Raw genomic sequence first — 18,421 nt, 5'->3', positions numbered from 1 at the left:
AGGAAAAACCTCCTAAACACAGGCTAGGGTCTATACCTATACCTAATGACGATCCTTTAATTTTTGATAGGGATGAACAGTTTCCCCAACAACCCAAGGACTTTCCTCAAAATACAACCCCGATCATGTATATGAGGGGTAGAGGAAAAGAAAATTTTAGAGGATGTTTACGGGGATTTTCAGGGCGTGGCCGCTTCAGTGCCGGTTCCCAGGATTATCCCAGTCCGTCTCGCCGCCCTAATATCCAGTGTTGGCAGTGCAATAATATTGGCCATTACGCCTCTGAGTGCAGGAGCAGGCCCTAATGACAATACCTGATCATGATATCAGAATTCTGACTCGCACCCGTCTTTTTCTTTATGGAACCCAGACAATCCCGATCAACCCCAGTGACTAGGAGTCATCCACACTAGTGCAGGATATAGTGATCCCATGGTAACATTATACATTCAAGGAATTCCAGTCTCATTTATGGTTGATACTGGAGCCTCACGTACTGTTTTAGCTAATGCCCCGCCACAGCTAGTGAAGCAGCTTAAATTGTCCAAAGAACACATTACCACTATGGGATTTAACGGTGCACCTATTGACACACCGGTATTAGAATCTATGACAGTACAATTTACTGACCAAGAAATAGTTGCTCCTTTGTTATATGCACCTTTATGCCCTGTTAACCTTTTAAGGATGAGATTTACTGACTCAATTTAAATTCCAGATTCATTTCGATTTACCTTTGCCTACTGTTAATAATTCCCTGATTTTTGCTGTTGCTACTTTAACGGACTAAATTGTTTCTACTGCCTTACAAAAGTTACCTGTTTCCTTATGGGCATCGCCTGATTCACCCTATGGTGAAGTAAAAACTAAACCTCACCGAATCACATTATTAGATGGTTCTGATGGTCCCAAGATTAGTCAGTATCCATTGAAACCTGAGGTAATCCGAGGAGCTCAAAACCAGATACAGACATTGCTAGATCAAGGAATTATTGAAATTAGTCAGTCATTCTCCTTACAATACTCCTCTATTACCAGTCCAAAAGAAGGAACCTGGAGAATTGTACAGGATTTAAGGGAACTTAATTCTGTTGTTAAACATGTTTTTCCCAATGTTGAGAATCCCACTACTTTGTTACAAAGCGTTTCTTTGCAATCTTTTCATTCTACCATTGATCTATCTAACACTTTTTTCTCCATTCCCTTACATCCTGACAGTCGCCCTCTCACTGCATTTCAGTTTGATAATGTTACTTATCAATGGACTCCATTGCTTCTTTACTGACAGCCCTACTGTATTTTCACAGACATTAGTACAACATATCAAAGAATTTAAATCTCAATGTGCATGGCCTGAATGGACTCACTTGTTGCAATATGTAGATGACATGTTGATTACCTCTAATGAGTTTGATATTTGTGAGCAAGTTACCTGTGATTTTTTGAATTTTTTGGCTGTCAAAGGTTACAAGGTGAATAGAAAAAAACTGAAAGTGGCACAGCCTAAGGTTACGTTTCTGCGACACGAAATTGGTGCTCGGCCATGTGCCCTCGGCTCTGAAGCCTTGTCTCGTGTTTCTAAATTATGCCTACCCACTACTGTTACTGAATTGAGAGCTGTTTTAGGTATGTTGAATTTCTGTCGTTTATGGATTCCAAATTGTTCTGAAAGAACTAAACCCTTTTACCAAAAATTGTCTGGTAGACATGATTTTAAATATGAAAGAGTTGATTTTACCAATGATGAAACCTTAGCATTAGTGACTTTAGTTAAGGATGTTGTACAAAGCTCACCCTTAGCCACGATTGATGTGTCCCGTGAAGTACATCTGTGAATAACTCATGCTGGTCACACTTGGGCTGCTCTTACAACTCAGGATGAAGCGGATATAGCTTGTGGATACTTATCAGGGTCATTTACCCCTGTTGAATTGGGTTTCGCCGAATGCAAAAAGGGACTCGTAGCGGCTGATACCGCTGTCCTTAAATTATATAGCTACATTCCGCATTTACCTGTTGTTATTCATAGTTCCCATGATGTCAAGTACCTTTTGAACAAAAATATTAGCCGTATGACTCCGTGCAGGTTGCAAAAATATCAGGTAGTCTTACTTAGTATTGTTCATCAATTGCAACCTCTTACATCTGAAGAATTGAAACATTTTCTACACCAGTGCACTGCGCAATTACCTTCTGTACCTGCCTCACTGAATATCCATTACGAGATCCTTCAGACTGGACCCATTTGGTTCACTGATGGATCTTGTCAAAATGGTAATGATGGTTTTGCTGCCTTCAATTATACGCCAACAGAGACTCCTATCGACATTGTACAATTCCGATTACCACTCGGATATACAGCACAGACAGCTGAATTAGCTGCAGTGTTGTATGTCTTGCAGAACAAATCATTGAATGAAGATGTCTCTATTGTTATGTTTTTTCTTCATTGCATACTCACATACACAAATGGAACCAGAGAGGTATGGTCTCCTCTACTGGTCACCCTTTGAATCATGTGCCTCTATGGAATAAAGTGTTTGAGACATTTACAAGAACGCCATAAGAAAAATTTACGTACAGCTATTAAATGGATTAAAGCTCATCAAGAAAGCGTGTTTTCTTTTGAAATGAATGGTAATCACATGGCAGATGATTTGGCTAAGGAAGTTACAGAAATTCCACCAGACTGCGTGATGGATAGTAATGACGAAAGAATAATGTTTGTTGATCAGACCAAACAACCCCAGATAATGCAGGGACTGGAGTTACTTGAGGCACTGAAGGCTTTGGCTACCCAGATAGAATTGAGAGTGTGGATGCAGTTTAAATTCCCATAGTTTGTGTGTGCACCCTGCTGGACAAATTTGTGTAGTACAACAAAATTTATTTCTGGTCCTTCACTCTTTACATTATCCCTGGCATTTAAGCGCTAGTATTATGTATGATAACCTTGTTTCTAAAATTTGGGCGCCACAAATGCTGTCAATATGTCATACTGTTGTTCGTGGTTGTTATGTTTTTTGAACACCTCCAAATGTGGGAATGTGGTCCCATCAGGCCACTTACCCACTGTACAAGGCCCTGGCTTGCACTAGTACTGTGATTTTACAGACATGCTAAAACCAGTGAAAGGAAAAAGATTTTTGATAGTCTGTGTGGATGCGTTCTCTAAATGGGTTGAAGCTATTCCCTGCACCCGAGAAACTGGTCAGGTAATGGCCCAGGTTTTGTGCAATGATATAATTCCCAGATTTGGTATTCCCTGCAAAATTACTACTGATAACGGATCACACTTAGTTAATGAATTGATTCACACCTTGACTGCCAAATTACAAATTACTCACCGGACGGTGAGCATTTACAAACCCACCAGCAATGGCCTGGTTGAAAGATACAATGGCTTGTTAAAAACAAAATTACGGCAGCTCAGTGGCGTAGCCAGAAGGCAATTTTTGGGTGGGCCAACAGGTCAGATGGGTGGGCACCAGGGTTACCAACTTTTTGAAATTGGAAAACTTGCCACCTGATGCCCCATCCCATGCTCCACCTCTACCCCACTCCCAATAACTTCAATGAGGGTAGCAGTGCAGGCTTCAGTGACTGCAGGCCATATTGAGGGCTAGGGGGAAGTACAAGAGATTGCACTCTTCAGCCTCTGTCCCCTAACACACATACTTAGCCTGTATAGCAAGACCAAACACTTTTCAGCATATCTTTCCAGTTACAGCTGTAGAAATTATCCCAGAAAGTATAGTCTAGTATTAAATTCTGCAAATAAATTCTGCATCCACAGAACCCTCAATGGGTGCAGAGCAGAGTTATGACATTTCCCCATAAAACTCACCGTAATCTCAACAGCCACCATATAGTAAATAAAACAACCTTTAAAACAAAATAATAACCTAGAGCAAATCTACAATGCCAGCACTAACTTCCAAAACAAGGATTCTACCTATGAAAAAGGCATTGCCTTACATATTACAGAGGGACCTTAAAGCGAATGCTACATACCTGTAGAAGGTATTCTCCGAGGACAGCAGGCTGATTGTTCTCACTGATGGGTGACGTCCTCGGCAGCCCCTCCAATCGGAATCTTCCTAGCAAAGACCTTTGCTAGCTCTCGCGCGCCCGCGCGCACCGCGCATGCGCGGCCGTCTTCCCGCCCGAAACCGGCTCGAGCCGGCCAGTCCAGTATGTAGCAATACAGTTCAAGGGAAGACACAACTCCAAAGGGGAGGCGGGCGGGTTTGTGAGAACAATCAGCCTGCTGTCCTCGGAGAATACCTTCTACAGGTATGTAGCATTCGCTTTCTCCGAGGACAAGCAGGCTGCTTGTTCTCACTGATGGGGTATCCCTAGCCCCCAGGCTCACTCAAAACAACAACCATGGTCAATTGGGCCTCGCAACGGCGAGGACATAACTGAGATTGACCTAAAAATTTACCAACTAACTGAGAGTGCAGCCTGGAACAGAACAAACAGGGCCCTCGGGGGGTGGAGTTGGATCCTAAAGCCCAAACAGGTTCTGAAGAACTGACTGCCCGAACCGACTGTCACGTCGGGTATCCTGCTGCAGGCAGTAATGAGATGTGAATGTGTGGACAGATGACCACGTCGCAGCTTTGCAAATTTCTTCAATGGAGGCTGACTTCAAGTGGGCTACCGACGCAGCCATGGCTCTAACATTATGAGCCGTGACATGACCCTCAAGAGCCAGCCCCGCCTGGGCGTAAGTGAAGGAAATGCAATCTGCTAGCCAATTGGATATGGTGCGTTTCCCTACAGCCACTCCCCTCCTATTGGGATCAAAAGAAACAAACAATTGGGCGGACTGTCTGTGGGGCTGTGTCCGCTCCAGGTAGAAGGTCAATGCTCTCTTGCAGTCCAATGTGTGCAGCTGACGTTCAGCAGGGCAGGAATGAGGACTGGGAAAAAATGTTGGCAAGACAATTGACTGGTTCAGATGGAACTCCGACACGACCTTTGGCAAGAACTTAGGGTGAGTGCGGAGGACTACTCTGTTATGATGAAATTTGGTGTAAGGGGCCTGGGCTACCAGGGCCTGAAGCTCACTGACTCTACGAGCTGAAGTAACTGCCACCAAGAAAATGACCTTCCAGGTCAAGTACCTCAGATGGCAGGAATTCAGTGGCTCAAAAGGAGGTTTCATCAGCTGGGTGAGAACGACATTGAGATCCCATGACACTGTAGGAGGCTTGACAGGGGGCTTTGACAAAAGCAAACCTCTCATGAAGCGAACAACTAAAGGCTGTCCCGAGATCGGCTTACCTTCCACATGGTAATGGTATGCACTGATTGCGCTAAGGTGAACTCTTACAGAGTTGGTCTTGAGACCAGACTCAGACAAGTGCAGAAGGTATTCAAGCAGGGTCTGTGTAGGACAAGAGCGAGGAGCTAGGGCCTTGCTGTCACACCAGACGGCAAACCTCCTCCACAGAAAGAAGTAACTCCTCTTGGTGGAATCTTTCCTGGAAGCAAGCAAGACGCGGGAGACACCCTCTGACAGACCCAAAGAGGCAAAGTCTACGCTCTCAACATCCAGGCCGTGAGAGCCAGGGACTGGAGGCCGGGATGCAGAAGAGCCCCTTCGTTCTGCGTGATGAGGGTCGGAAAACACTCCAATCTCCACGGTTCTTCGAAGGATAACTCCAGAAGAAGAGGGAACCAGATCTGACGCGGCCAAAAAGGAGCAATCAGAATCATGGTGCCTCGGTCTTGTTTGAGTTTCAACAAAGTCTTCCCCACCAGAGGAATGGGAGGATAAGCATACAGCAGGCCTTCCCCCCAATCCAGGAGGAAGGCATCCGATGCCAGTCTGCTGGGGGCCTGAAGCCTGGAAGAGAACTGAGGGACTTTGTGGTTCACTCGAGATGCGAAGAGATCCACCAAGGGGGTGCCCCACGCTTGGAAGATCTGGCGCACCACACTGGAGTTGAGCGACCACTCGTGAGGTTGCATAATCCTGCTCAATCTGTCGGCCAGACTGTTGTTTATGCCTGCCAGATATGTGGCTTGGAGCACCATGCCGAGACGGCGAGCCCAGAGCCACATGCTGACGGCTTCCTGACACAGGGGGCGAGATCCGGTGCCCCCCTGCTTGTTGACATAGTACATGGCAACCTGGTTGTCTGTCTGAATTTGGATAATTTGATGGGACAGCCGATCTCTGAAAGCCTTCAGAGCGTTCCAGATCGCTCGCAACTCCAGGAGATTGATCTGTAGACCGCGTTCCTGGAGGGACCAGCTTCCTTGGGTGTGAAGCCCATCGACATGAGCTCCCCATCCCAGGAGAGACGCATCCGTTGTCAGCACTTTTTGTGGCTGAGGAATTTGGAAAGGACGTCCCAGAGTCAAATTGGACCAGATTGTCCACCAATACAGGGATTCGAGAAAACTCATGGACAGGTGGATCACGTCTTCTAGACCCCCAGCAGCCTGAAACCACTGGGAGGCTAGGGTCCATTGAGCAGATCTCATGTGAAGACGGGCCATGGGAGTCACATGGACTGTGGAGGCCATGTGGCCCAGCAATCTCAACATCTGCCGAGCTGTGATCTGCTGGGACGCTCGCACCCGCGAGACGAGGGACAACAAGTTGTTGGCTCTCGTCTCTGGGAGATAGGCGCGGGCCGTCCGAGAATCCAGCAGAGCTCCTATGAATTCGAGTTTCTGTACTGGGAGAAGATGGGACTTTGGGTAATTTATGACAAACCCCAGTAGCTCCAGGAGGCGAATAGTCATCTGCATGGACTGCAGGGCTCCTGCCTCGGATGTGTTCTTCACCAGCCAATCGTCGAGATATGGGAACACATGCACCCCCAGCCTGCGAAGTGCCGCTGCTACTACAGCTAGGCACTTTGTGAACACCCTGGGCGCAGAGGCGAGCCCAAAGGGTAGCACACAGTACTGGAAGTGGCGTGTGCCCAACTGAAATCGCAGATACTGTCTGTGAGCTGGCAGTATCGGGATGTGTGTGTAGGCATCCTTTAAGTCCAGAGAGCATAGCCAATTGTTTTGCTGAATCATGGGGAGAAGGGTGCCCAGGGAAAGCATCCTGAACTTTTCTTTTACGAGATATTTGTTCAGGGCCCTTAGGTCTAGGATGGGACGCATCCCCCCTGTTTTCTTTTCCACAAGGAAGTACCTGGAATAGAATCCCAGCCCTTCTTGCCCGGATGGCACGGGCTCGACCGCATTGGCGCTGAGAAGGGCGGAGAGTTCCTCTGCAAGTACCTGCTTGTGCTGGAAGCTGTAAGACTGAGCTCCTGGTGGACAATTTGGAGGTTTGGAGGCCAAATTGAGGGTGTATCCTTGCCGGACTATTTGGAGAACCCACTGATCGGAGGTTATGAGAGGCCACCTTTGGTGAAAAGCTTCCAACCTCCCTCCGATTGGCAGGTCGCCCGACACTGACACTTGGATGTCGGCTATGCTCTGCTGGAGCCAGTCAAAAGCTCGCCCCCTTGCTTTTGCTGGGGAGCCACAGGGCCTTGCTGAGGCGCATGCTGCTGACGAGAGCGAGCGCGCTGGGGCTTAGCCTGGGCCGCAGGCTGTCGGGAAGGAGGATTGTACCAACGCTTACCAGAAGTATAGGGAACAGTCTTCCTTCCCCCGAAAAATCGTCTACCTGTAGAGGTAGAAGCTGAAGGCTGCCGGCGGGAGAACTTGTCGAATGCGGTGTCCCGCTGGTGGAGAGACTCTACCACCTGCTCGACTTTTTCTCCAAAAATGTTGTCCGCACGGCAAGGCGAGTCCGCAATCCGCTGCTGGAGTCTATTTTCCAGGTCGGCGGCACGCAGCCATGAGAGCCTGCGCATCACCACACCTTGAGCAGCGGCCCTGGACGCAACATCAAAAGTGTCATAAACTCCTCTGGCCAGGAATTTTCTGCACGCCTTCAGCTGCCTGACCACCTCCTGAAAAGGCTTGGCTTGCTCAGGGGGAAGAGCATCAACCAAGCCCGCCAACTGTCGCACATTATTCCGCATGTGTATGCTCGTGTAGAGCTGGTAAGACTGAATTTTGGCCACGAGCATAGAGGAATGGTAGGCCTTCCTCCCAAAGGAGTCTAAGGTTCTAGAGTCTTTGCCCGGGGGCGCCGAAGCATGCTCCCTAGAACTCTTAGCCTTCTTTAGGGCCAGATCCACAACTCCAGAGTCGTGAGGCAACTGGGTGCGCATCAGCTCTGGGTCCCCATGGATCCGGTACTGGGACTCGATCTTCTTGGGGATGTGGGGATTAGTTAAAGGCTTGGTCCAGTTCGCCAGCAATGTCTTTTTGAGGACATGGTGCAGGGGAACAGTGGACGCTTCCTTAGGTGGAGAAGGATAATCCAGGAGCTCAAACATTTCAGCCCTGGGTTCGTCCTCCACAACCACCGGGAAGGGGATGGCCGTAGACATCTCCCGGACAAAGGAAGCAAAAGACAGACTCTCGGGAGGAGAAAGCTGTCTTTCAGGAGAGGGAGTGGGATCAGAAGGTAGACCCTCAGACTCCTCGTCAGAGAAATATCTGGGGTCTTCTTCTTCCTCCCACGAGGCCTCACCCTCGGTGTCAGACACAAGTTCACAGACCTGCGTCTGCAACCGTGCCCGGCTCGACTCCGTGGAGCCACGTCCACGATGGGGGCGTCGAGAGGTAGACTCCCTCGCCCGCATCGGCGAAGCTCCCTCCGCCGATGTAGTCGGGGAGCCCTCCTGGGAGGTAGCCGCAGTCGGCACCGCACGCGGTACCGACGTCGGGGACCTCACCCCGGGCGATGGGCCAGCCGGCGCCACGCTCGACGGTACCGGAGGCGCAAGCACCGCCGGTACCGGAGGGGTAGGGCACAACAGCTCTCCCAGAATCTCTGGGAGAATGGCCCGGAGGCTCTCGTTCAGAGCGGCTGCAGAGAAAGGCATGGAGGTCGATGCAGGCGTCGACGTCAGAACCTGTTCCGGGCGAGGAGGCTGTTCCGGGCTGTCCAGAGTGGAGCGCATCGACACCTCCTGAACAGAGGGTGAGCGGTCCTCTCGGTGCCGATGCCTGTTGGGTGCCGACTCCCTCGGCGACCCAGAGCTCTCGGTGCCGACGCGGGGAGGGGACCGGTGTCGATGCTTCTTCGACTTCTTCCGAAGCATGTCACCGGAGCTCCCCGGCACCGACGAGGAGGACGTAGAATCCAGCCGTCGCTTCCTCGGGGCCGAGGCCGAAGGAGGTCGGTCTCGGGGGGGCTGTACCGCAGGAGCCCTCAGGGTAGGAGGAGACCCACCCGAGGGCTCACCGCCACCAGCAGGGGAATGGACAGCCCTCACCTGCACTCCACTCGATGCACCACCGTCCGACGACATCAGGAGACGAGGTCCCGGTACCACCGACGTCGATGCAGCTATCCGATGTCTCGGCGCCGATGCAGAGGGCCGATGCCTCGATGCACTCGATGCACTGGCAGCCAAGGAAGAAGGTCTGGACGCTGATGACGTCGATGCACACGATGACCCCGGTGCCGATGCCGACAAAGAGCCCGAGAACAAAACGTTCCACTGGGCCAATCTCGCTACTTGAGTCCGCCTTTGTAAGAGGGAATACAGACTACAGTTCTGGGGACGGTGCTCGGCCCCCAGACACTGAAGACACGAAGAGTGCCTATCAGTGAGCGAGATTACCCGGGCGCACTGGGTGCACTTCTTGAAGCCGCTGGAAGGCTTCGATGTCATGGGCGGAAAAATCACGCCGGCGAAGTCAAAATCCGAAATGACGAATTTGGAGCACCAAAACTTTAAGGAGAAAAATCTCGACCGAGGCCGAAAAGAGGCCTACCCCGACAACGAAAGAAAACTTACCGGGGCAAAAACTGGAAATACGGGAAGGGGCAAACGAAACCCAAGGGGGTTTCCGGAGCACTTTCCGAACGAAAAGAAACTTTTCCGAAGAAAAAACACGTCGATTTAGATAACGGACGCGCGAGGTCGACTCTCCGGGGCTCGACACGACAAAAACACAGCCGTACTGAGTGCGGACGAAAAAAGACTGGCCGGCTCGAGCCGGTTTCGGGCGGGAAGACGGCCGCGCATGCGCGGTGCGCGCGGGCGCGCGAGAGCTAGCAAAGGTCTTTGCTAGGAAGATTCCGATTGGAGGGGCTGCCGAGGACGTCACCCATCAGTGAGAACAAGCAGCCTGCTTGTCCTCGGAGAAAATATCAATACATCTATTGGGAAAACTGAACAAACCAAACTTACTACTGAAGGCTACATAGAAAATTCATGCTAACAGAATACCTCGATCACACACATGGAACAAAAATGCTAAATATAGAATGACTGACTACAAATTATAAAAATAACCAAAACCCCAGGAAGCCAACCTTGCATGCAATACAATACCAGAAAAACAGAAAGAAATGAATTTCCTCCTGTGCAAAATATAAAGATAGTACGTGATAGGGATGGTGTTAGAGGAGTGCAACTGGAGCAATTGCTGTTGGTCCCCTGGCCAGAGAGAACCACAAGCATGATGGAAGCTGAAGGCAGTGCAGCCTGGTGATGGGCTTTGGGGTTCCCTCCCAAATTTATGGCCTGGGCTCCAGCCATGTCTAACACCAGCTCTGGCAAGATGTACATTCCAAATCTGACATATTCTAATCAGAAAATATAATTATTTTTCTACCTTTTGTTGTCTGGCTATTTTACTTTTCAAATCAGTCTCTGGTTTCTTCTTTCCTCTGTCTTAACTCACTCACCAGAGTCTCCTGTCTATTGGTCATGTCTTCTCTCTCCATGTTTTGTTTTTGTTACATTTGTACCCCACGCTTTCCCACTCATGGCAGGCTCAATGGAGGGTTAAGTGACTTGCCCAGAGTCACAAGGAGCTGCCTGTGCCAGAAGTGGGAATCGAACTCAGTTCCTCAGGACCAAAGTCCACCACCCTAACCACTAGGCCACTCCACCATCCATCTCCCGTATCTGTGTCCCCATGGTTCCTTGTCCAGTATCCCCTACCCCTGTGTCCAGCATCATCCCTTGTGTCCCTATGCCCTCCCATGTCCAGTACCTCCCTTGAGTTCCTATTCTCCCCTGTGTCCATATATCCCTCTCCCAGTGTCCAGCATTGTCATCCCCATATAGCATCTCACATCTGTTTCTGTATTTCCCCTTTTCGTAGACTTTGTGTCCGATTGTTGGGCATGGCTATTGTGGGGAGAGGGTTCTTCAGTTGTCCACCCCCCCCCCCCAACACAAACCTTTAAAGATGGCCGTACACACAATCTTTCTCCCTGCAGGACTGACAGTGTGGGCCAGGTCACAGTGATTTCTTGTCTGTTTCCACAGATTCTGGGGCTGTCATTTGCAATGACCATGTACTGCCAGGTGGCGAAAGCAGATACATATTATGCCTAAGAGGTGCAAGGCTGTTCAATCCTCTGCTCTCCAAGAAGGGCACGGGCGGCTCTTCTTCAGGCTACTTCATCTGATTTATTTTCTCCCCTTTTATAGACCATATAATGCTTATACTGACATCCCATACAAGTTTAACTGACAGTGGAAAAAAATAAAAAGGGACAAAAGAGATTTATATACAGAGAGGCTACAGGAGGAAAGAAAAAATTATTCTCTTTTAAAAGGTGACACCACCACCACTAAGAAAGGTCTTAATTGAGGTTCCCGAGAAAGTGACAGACCTATGTGAAGAGCAAGAGTATAGCCAACAGTAGAGAAATGCAGAGATCTGTGTCACACTGAGAGGAGACCTCATTCAATCCAATCCAATCCTCTGGTCAATGGAAAGGAACAGAAGAGGCAGTGGGTACAAATGGTTTTTGGGAATAGGGCAAGGACATGGTAATTGTGTAGGTTGCATGAATGTCTTATTAATTTGGGTGTACAGGATGCAGAACCCCACAGCATGACAAAGATGCAAGTTGTCACACTGTTAACAGGCCCTTTTCGTGTTTATTTTGGGGGTGGGGGAGGTTAATGTACTGCTTTAAAAATAAAGCAGATGCAATAGGAGAAGGTGTCCTGAGCTGCTGCCCTCTCCCGGACCCAGCCACCTGTAAAGAATGAGAATGTGGATGCAGCAGCTCACAGTTTGCTTGCTGTGTTTGCACTCCCGAAGTTGCAGCGACGAACGGGCAGACAGGTGGTGGTAGTAAAAGCAACAAGGAGGCAGGTTCGACTCCGTCCTTCACTTCCCTGCCCTCTCAGCGTCCCGCCTGCCCGAAAGGAAATGACATCAGAGGAAGGCGGGATGCAGAGGGCAGGGAAGCGAAGGACGGAGTCGAACCTGCCTCCTTGTTGCTTTTACTACCGCAGCGCTGCCTGCCTGTTCGTCGCTGCGACTTCGGGTAAAAGTCGCCGTTCCAGTCATCGTCGTTTGGGTGGGCCTGAGCCGAGATTGGGTGGGCCTGGGCCCATCCAGGCCCACCCGTAGCTACGCCCCTGCGGCAGCTTATGGCAAATGGCATTAAAAATTGCCCCCAGCACTGCTTACTTTGTGTGCTACTCCTTCTCAGGCATTAAAATTAACCCCTTTTCAATTGTGTACTGGACGTAGAATGTGCCTCATTGCAGGTAATCCTGATCATTGCTTGTCAGATCCTTACTCGGTTTACTGGGATCAATTACAGAATGTGATAACCTCTTTGTCTTGCCTTTCACAGGAAACGCCAGACAAAAGTGGGGATGGCACAGCAAATCCCAAGGCCTTGAAAATAGAAGATCTAGTACGCCGCAAACACTATACCCACAAAACTTGGAAAGACCCTGTTTATGTTGGACCTTTCCATATTGAGGCCTTGTCAGCCACTGCGGCAAAACTACAGGATCATATGTACTGGTTTCATTTGAAAGACATTCACATCTATCATTGTCCTGATGCTTCCGACAGAACCATGGCTGCAGACTCAGAACGCCATATCACTGACCCAGCAGTGTCGGGAACCACACAATATTAAGCTCACTGTTATTGGGCTCTTGTTTGTTTTTACCTTTGGTGTAGCATTAATTTTATTTTTATTAGGAAGACTCCACATTATATTTGCTTAACCATTACTTACTATTATAGGACTTTTTACTTACTTTTACTTTAGTCATAATTCTCTTATTATTAGAAAAGAACTGTATTATTTTTTTTTTAGAACCACCACTAATATGCATGCCATTTGTTTACTGTCTACTCTTTTTAACTTGGCCACTCTTACCCACTTAAGTGATGTAGAGGGGGACTTTGACTCCCTTGTAACCATTAATTCAGATGACTTATGTTTAAATATTTTTATTGGTGCAATAATAAACAAACACAATACTGTCCTTGGAGAAATGCTCCATACACCACTAAAGTCATCTCATGATGGTAGAATACAACTCAGTGCAAATACATTTTACTTTCCCCCCCTCCCTCCTTCCCCCCATCCCCTTGAACAGCTCAACTCCCCCCCCCCCCCCAAATCTCCTCCTCTCTATGTCGCACTTAAGAATTCAAAATTCTACTACGCGCTACTGCAGTCAATGAGTCCCAGAAGGGGGACCAGACTTGGCAAAGCCTGTCTCCTTGTGGCGAGGATAGGTCTTCTATTCCCCTACGCTCCAAAGTGCAGAGGTGTATCATATTAGATCGCCAGTGTTGCAGTGTAGGCGGGTCGCCGGTTATCCACTGTTGAAGAATCGATTTCTTTCCAACCAGGATTGTTTTTTTCAAGAAGCATCTAAGGCCCCGAGGAGCAAACGGTGACACTCTGAACACCTCAAATAGCTGAGATGGAGTTGGTTTCCAAACAACCCCCCAGAGCCCAGACACATGCTGACAGACCTGGCGCCAAAACCCAAGGATCCTCGGGCACCTCCAAAACATATGTCCTAGGTCAGCTGGGGATTGGGCGCACTTCTTACACCTATCCTCCGTCCCCATTGATGCCCTATATGCTCTATGGGGTGAAATATGCATCCTCATCACAAATTTATAATGTGTTTCTTGCAACGTCACATTCTCCGTCAGTCTTTGGGTTCCCAAGAGACAAGCCTTTACCATTTCCATCTGGAGATTTGTCGCTAGCTCTTTATTCCAGCAATTGGTTAATTTACCATATTCCACCTCTCCCAGATGTTCCCGCAATGAAGCATGATAGTATTTGAGAGGGACCCTTAATTGTGCATCCAACCCCAATATGGTAACTAATTGTTCCCACACCTGCGCTGTCAAAGTGGGGGTCGGCAGGGATCTCAGATAATGGCGTAGCTGGAACATAGAAAAGAAATTTAGTCCCTTAACCCCATACTCCAACTGCAGTTCCTCCTGAGATTTTAGTGTGCCATCCTCATTATATAACTGGTATAGATACTGTAAGTTTTTTGTGCCCCACATGGCAAAATCCGCCGAACTGGTACCCGGCGTGAAGGCTCTGTTACCCTGGATTGGCAGTAGCGGAGAGGATTCCGCAGACAAACCATAAAACTTACAGGCCCACCTCCAAGCTTTCCTCAGAGGCATAAGTATTGGTGCAAAAGCCGGAGGTGTCCGCAGTCTCCCCGGCGCTGCGTGCAACCAGGCACTAAAGTGCTCAGGGGCAAACAGCTTCGTCTCAGCCCCAGTACATGAGAAGTAAGACGATCCCTGGAACCAATCCGTGAGGTGACGCATGTTACTGGCAATTGAAAGGAGTCTGATACTCAGCAGCCCCAACCCCCCCCCCCTGATCTTGGTAAAAAGAGCTGAGTCGCTCGCATACGCGATTTCTTACCCTGCCATATAAACCTCGCTACCAACCATGTTACCCACTGATCGTCCTTCTGCGACAGGCACAGCGGCACCATTTGTAGCACGTAAGTCCACTTAGGCACCAATATCATGTTATATAGTGCAATTCTTCCCATGAGGGACAACGGGAGCGAGTGCCAACCCCGCAGTGTGTGCCGTGTACTTTGCCGAAGCGGTTCAATATTCACGTCATACAAATCAGATAAATCAGCAGGGATTAGTACTCCCAGATATTTTAAGGGCCCCGTAGACCACGTAAGGGGAAACTCTCCCTCCCATGTCTCTCTAATCGAGCTCTGCACTGGGAACGCCACTGACTTCTGTAGGTTAAGGGTAAACCCCGAAAAGAAGCTAAATTCTCCTATAGTATCCAGGAGGCACGGCAACGACCTGCAGGGGCGTGTCAAAGTCAACAGAATATCGTCTGCGAATGCCAAAGTTTTCACTGATAGGGAGGGCATCTCAACTCCCGCAATCCCAGGGTCTCTTTGAATCGTGCGCAATAAAGGTTCCAGATAAAGCAAAAACAACGGAGAGAGCGGGCAACGCTGCCTTGTTCCCCTCGCTATCGGAAATGTGGCAGAACGAGTTCCATTTACTAATATAGCGGCCTGGGGGTGGAAATACAGGGCCGCAATTGCGTGTGCAAACCAGCCCCTTAAGCCCACATAGTCGAGAACTCCAAACAAGTACTTTATCAAACGCCTTTTCGGCGTCGAGGCTCACCAAAAGCAAGGGTTCTTGTGACAGTTGGCTATAGCTCACAGCCATGCAAACTTTACGGACGTTAATAGAGGAATGTCTACCCCTCACAAATCCCACCTGTCCCTCTCCCACCAATGTGGTCATATGTGGGCTTAGCTTCTCCGCTAACACCCTAGCTAAAATTTTGAGATCAACGTTGAGGAGAGAGATCGGTCTGTATGACTCCAGATGTTCTGGGTCTTTCCCCGGCTTCGGTATCAGTGTGATCCACGCCTCGTTGGAGTTCCGCGGAACCCCACCTCCCTCCACCGAGGCGTCAAAAAAGGAAACCAGGGCGCCACACAGTTGTGGCAACATGCACTGGTAGTATTCTGTCGTGTACCCATCGGGACCCGGGGCCATACCCCTTTTCAACGCTTTGACCACTTTCTGAATTTCCTTAGCTCTCAAAGGGGAGTTCAACTGATCTATTACCTCCGCTGTTAATTGTGGGATACCCGAATCTTCTAAATAGTCTACCAAAGCGGGTCCACTCCGCTCGCCTGGGTTGCTATAAAGGGATGCATAAAAATCATGTAAAATCTGTACTATCCCCTCAGGCCGGACTTCACGCGAGCCATCTGGCTTTATCAAAGATGGGATGAACCTATTACCCCCCCAATTCCTTACTACTCTTGCCAGCAATTTCCCTGATTTATTGCCGAATCTATGGAAGGTGAATGATCGATGGAAGTTGTTTTTTAGTACGCTCATGGATAAGAGAATTCAGTGCCACGAGCGACGACACCATCTCTCCCTACTCCTAGGTGAGGGGGCCGCTAAATGTTTACATTTTGCTGCCTGGAATTTATGCTCCAGCTGGACAATACCCTGTGCTAACCTCTTTGCCCGGGCACACATATAGGAGATGACCTCCCCCCTCATAACTGCTTTTGACGTTTCCCAATAGAGAAGGGCATCATCCTCATGCTGTACATTGGTGTCCGCAAACAACTGCTATTTCTGTCTAAGATGTTCTTGAAAGTGTACTTCCCCCGCTAGATGTGATGCAAATTTCCACTGGTGTCCTCTAAGTCTACCCGCTCCTAGCTACATATCCACCCATATCATAGTGTGATCTGAAATCTCCATTGGCCCCACCTCTGCTTTCACGATCTGTGGGAAAAGAGTACCCTCAGCTAAAATATAGTCTAACCTAGACCACGTGCCGTGCGCTCGGGAGAGGTGAGTATAATCGTGCGCAGTGGGATTGACCAAGCGCCATGGGTCGACTAAGTTCAGCGCCCTGCACAGGTGTTGTATGCCCTTACCTCTACCGAATGCCATCCCCGCTGAAGGCGCCGACCGATCTAATTGCCCATCCATCACCTGGTTGAAATCGCCCACTAAGAGCCAGGGGGCAGTTGTGTGTTGGAGACCCAGACGAATTATGTGCTGAAAAAATGTAGGATCATGTACATTTGGTCCATAAATATTAAGCAAGAATACTTCTTGTCCCATTATGTTCAAGTGTAAAAGTATATACCTCCCCTGTGCATCCCGGGCTACTACCCGGGCCTTAAATTGTAGAGATTTGTGGATCAAGATTGCCACGCCCCCTCTTCGCCCCCGTGCAGGTGAGAAAAAAACATTCCCCCACCCACCTTTGCTTGAGCTTTTGACTTTCCTCCTCAGACAATTTTGTCTCCTGTAAACATGCTATGGAGGCTTTGTGACGTTGCAAGGCTGTTAAAATGTTTGCTCTTTTTATTGGCGATCCAATCCCAGCCACATTCCACGATATTAATCTAGTCGAATGCATCTAACCCGGGTCCCAGGACTCCCTCTCAGCTTCCTTCAAATTCAATGGTGATATTAAGGCCCCTGGGTGCCCAGCCCCCACCCCGGAGCCATCCCCTCCTGACCACTCCACATAGTGCGTAGTTTCCCCTTCCCCCAAGTTCAAGTTCCTGTGCCACATTCTCCCCCATGTTCCCCAAATAAACCCCTCTTTACCAGCCCACCCACCCCCCTCCCCCCTACTTTCTCTCCCCCTTCATTAACCCACAACTGAAAAACTCCCATGATACCTGAGTCACAACATGCTGCGATCCCCACCCCTCAACCGCACTTTTTAACCAAATGGAATTTTCTTGAACACAAACTTACAAAACATTGCATACTTGCCCCTGCGTTCTGCAATTATATAATGACTTTCATTTCCGACTGACCCACCAGTCCAATGCTTTCTTTCAAGTAGGAGTCCCAGTTGTGTTCAGTTCTCTATTAATAAACTGCATGGCTGCTTGGTCTGATACAAAAGGGATCCATTTCCCCTCATGCTGGATCTTTAGAGTAGCTGGATACAGCAACATAAAGCGCTGATTTCTTTCCACTAGCAAGGTGCAGACTGGATGAAACTTCCGTCTCCTCTCTTGCAAGCTGGTTGAATAATCCTGAAAGATTCTTATTTGTACTCCAGCATATGTCAGGGATTCCCTTTTTAAGCAATATCCCCTAAGGATCTCTTCTTTATGAATATAGTTCAGTACTTTTTTGATGACGACTCTGGGGCACTGGTTGTTCTGGTGCTGTCTCCCGATCCTGTGCGCTCTCTCTAAACAGAACGGCCCACGGCTGTCTGACAAGGCAAATTCTTTCACGAGCCATTCCTCCAGAACTGTGCTCAAATTTTTCTCCGGGATAGTTTCTGGCAACCCCACTAGCCGGAGATTACTCCGTCTAGCCCGGTTTTCTAGCTCATCCAGCTTCTCCGCTTGCTGGTTCAGCTTTTCTTTAAGGCTCTTCATCTCTGGGTCACACTGCTGCCATGCGTCCTCCAGTGCGGACACCCTCGTTTCCACCTCCGTTGCGCGGCTCACTAGCGTTGCCATCAGCCCATCCACCTTTCCCAGGCGGTCATTCAGCGATGTGAACCTGGGTTCCAGCGCCGTTTCCACCGCCGCTACTACCTGTGACAATT

The sequence above is a fragment of the Microcaecilia unicolor genome, chromosome 6, assembly GCF_901765095.1.
Source record: "Microcaecilia unicolor chromosome 6, aMicUni1.1, whole genome shotgun sequence".
Lineage (NCBI taxonomy): Eukaryota > Metazoa > Chordata > Amphibia > Gymnophiona > Siphonopidae > Microcaecilia > Microcaecilia unicolor.
This window is presented reverse-complemented; position numbering follows the sequence as displayed.